Source organism: Alligator sinensis, unplaced genomic scaffold, assembly GCF_000455745.1.
Source record: "Alligator sinensis unplaced genomic scaffold, ASM45574v1 scaffold58_1, whole genome shotgun sequence".
Lineage (NCBI taxonomy): Eukaryota > Metazoa > Chordata > Crocodylia > Alligatoridae > Alligator > Alligator sinensis.
In genome coordinates, this window is record NW_005843222.1 from 25577 (window position 1) to 28984 (window position 3408).

Sequence of the window (3408 nt, forward strand, 5' to 3'; positions counted from 1 at the left end):
TCCCAGCAAGCTGTGGCTCCACAGGGGGATGGGAGGGGGGGACCTAGACCTAGGCACAGGATTTTTATCCAACAGTAAAATATTTGCAAATTCTACTGTGGCTTGTTTGATAGAGGTGGCCCACTAAATGTGTGTCAAACTTCTTAGATTCAAGGCTACCCTTAGAAAATGCCAGCTGGTAGGAGCAGCAGCAAAGCACTTCACTGTTTAAAACAAACAAACAAAAAACTCTGTTGCCTTTCATCCCTAATTCCCCTCTCTCTCATAGCTGAGCCTTCATCTTATTTATTTATTTTTTTAAAGCCTTTACCTAGGAAAATACTAATACCAATCACTACAATGAACCCTGTCCTCCCTCTCTATCCTACCCCTCCCCGATTTTAAAAAGTGCAAAGCTGATTTCTGGTAAGTTGTATCTTCTTCCAATCTACATTTTTTTTTTTTTTTTTTTTTTTTTTTTTTTTTTTTTTTTATATAAAAAAAAACCATCCCTGAATGAAGGATGTGATCCATCCACCACTATTCAGTACTAGTGAGGTCTCCCCTGGAGTCTAGTTCTGAGCACTGCACTTCAAGGGGAAAAATGTGGAGAAATGGAGTCCAGTGCAGAGGTCTAGGAGATTAATTCAGTCAGAGAGGCTGAAAGAAGACGAGTTATTACTCTTCTTTGGACTAAAGAGTTTGCTGTGTTCTAATACCTATAGGCTCCTTCAAAAAGGGGATGATATTGGCTATTCCATCTGGCTGCATGGAGTAGGACAAGGAGCAATGGTTTTGCATTGCGGCAAGGGAAGTTTAGGTTGGATAGAGGTGTGCAAAGCGGGTCTTATTCAACTTGAATTCAGCCCGAATTGGGGACTGATTCAATTCAGCTGAGTCTGAAGATTTAATGTTGATTTGGACATAGGTACAACTTGAAATGTCTTTTTTCTACGTGCCTTGAGTTAGGCTTGTGAAGGCTGTGACACTGGGGCACACGGAGCATCCCACAGGAGTCCAGGGGAACCATCCACGTGCTTGGTGGTGAACCCAGAAGTGGACTGGAAGCAGTTCCAGGCCACTTCCAGGTCTGCCAGGAAGTGTGGGGGGGGACCTCCCTCCGGCTCGGCGATTTGGCTGAAGGGGGACCCCAGGTGCCCCTCCCAGACCCAGGAGGCACCGGTCACCAAGCTAGGGGTGGGGAGGGAGGGGAAAGAAAGTATACACTAAGCAGCTGTTCCTTTAAGGGCAGGTAGAAATGTTGGACTTGGTCCTGTTAGGATGGTACATGGATTTGTACGAAGCTCTCTGGCTTCTTGCTAACCCTATTTTCTTTCAACAGCCAGGCTTCAGGTCCTTCATGTAGTACTATCTGGTTTCTCTATCAAACTTACTTAGTCCTTTTATCTACTCCTGCTTGCTTCTGTTCCACCTGCCTCAGATTTTCTCCTGATGGTAGTCTCCTGTATTGGATGTCTTCCCATGTTACCATCCTTTCTGTGCATCACCCCTAAAACCTGCCATTGACTTTCTAAACCCCCACCCTCACTTATGTCCAATTACTGACTTTGACCTGTGTTTGTAAATTTTATACTGGTTTCCATTATGTAGGTCATTATTATTTGGCGGCCATTGGTCTCAGAAGACGATGGAGATTGCAGCTTTGGTGGGTTACCGGGTACCACCATAGTTTCTTGAATGCCTGAGTCTGACATGTGACAAGCAGACTCTCTGACAAGTTGCACATACAAATTCAGTTGAACTTGTGCTGGCGTGCTGAGTACAGTCTTGTCTGTAGGCAGATGAAGTTTACAATACTAGTTAATCTCTGGGTGTTATGTATTGCAGATCTTTAGACTCTTTTTTTTTTTGACCTGGCAGCTGGAATCAATGGTATAAAAGGTAAAAGGGAGAACAAAAGTTCAAAGCATCAAGGTTTGGAGGTTAAGCATTCAAACCTTTTCAGCATCTCTTACTGTGATCATATAAGTTCATCCAAGGTAAAGGTCTGCATCTGAAACATCCTCCCTCATCTTCATTAGTGCTGGGAAAGTATAATACACTTAAAAAAATCTCAGAGCTCTTAAACCTTAAGTTACTACACTAAGTATGCCCCATCTTCCTGGTGGTTTGTTTTTTTTTCCAGAATGATGCTATTAGTTAAGTATTTTCCCCTCAATTATAGTTATTTAAGCTTATAAATGTGCTTCAGTAAAGCTTTTTTAACAAATGCTGCATATTCCAAGGCACGAGTAAACTTGCCTTTAATTTGCTACACAGTTAATGGAAGAAATTTAAGGTTAATTTGTTGTAAGTGGTTCATATATAACCAGGCAGAAGTTTGTAGTACTTGGAATAAATTGACCAAATGCTTCTTTAACTGTTGATCTCCCACTATGGAATGGTCATTTATAGAGTAAGGATTTCTGGGAAATGTAATAATTCTCTCACATGCAAAACCACGTGAGCTTCATGAACCACACTCCCTCTGTAAGACACAATGCTGTCATTCCCTTCTGTCTGGTTATTGCTGGAAACTGTTGCTAGGTGCAGGTACATAGGCCTAGCACATCATCTTCATTGTCACCAGGCATACTCTTTCCTTTCATAGGCCTTCTGTTCTGCTTCTACGCTGTACTTTCCAACTGAGAGATGCTTGGTGCTTAGCAACAGATCTGCCTGAAAGGAAGCTGTATGTAGTGTGAGCACAAGGAACACAAAGTAGTAGGAGGGGGGGGAAGTACAGAGGCAAGGCAGCCATTTAAAGCACCTGAATATATGCTTTTAATGTGCACAAATATGAGTGCAATAGAAACTTTTTTTCCCTAGAAGGTTATCACATAAGCTCTCCATAATCTTTTTGCCTGTTCCAGTGCTGAGCTATGCAGGCCAACACACAACACAACACAAATTGTGTTTATAGTGGTTATAGCAGATCATGTTTTATTAGTTAGTGGAAATAAAACATGCCTGGTACCAAGATGGTTTTATTCCATGCATATATTTGCTAACTGTTCCCTGTCTGACTCACGTTGTATTTAATTTCTAGGCACCTATCAGAAGAAAATTATTTTGGGGTGTTCCACAAAGAAAAAAGCAGGTGAGAGCTGCAACTGGCTATTTTTCCTTTCCACCTCATCTGTTCATTTCTGATACAGCCTCTGAAAATGAGCAACAGTCCTTCCAGCTCCCCAGGCTGCCAGTGGATAGGAAAATGAGATGAGGGGGTAGCTCTTCTTTCCTTTTCCCAACAACAAAAAATCCTCATCTTGGAGCCGAGGGAAATACAGCAGAAACCTGGGTAGAGTGGATCAGATGCAGAACAGAAAGGAGAATACTTCTCTGCCCTCCCATTTTTTTTTTCCAAAGAAGATACTGGGGAACAATGGGAACAAGGATAGAAGCTCTGAGGGCTTCCTCATTCTTCAG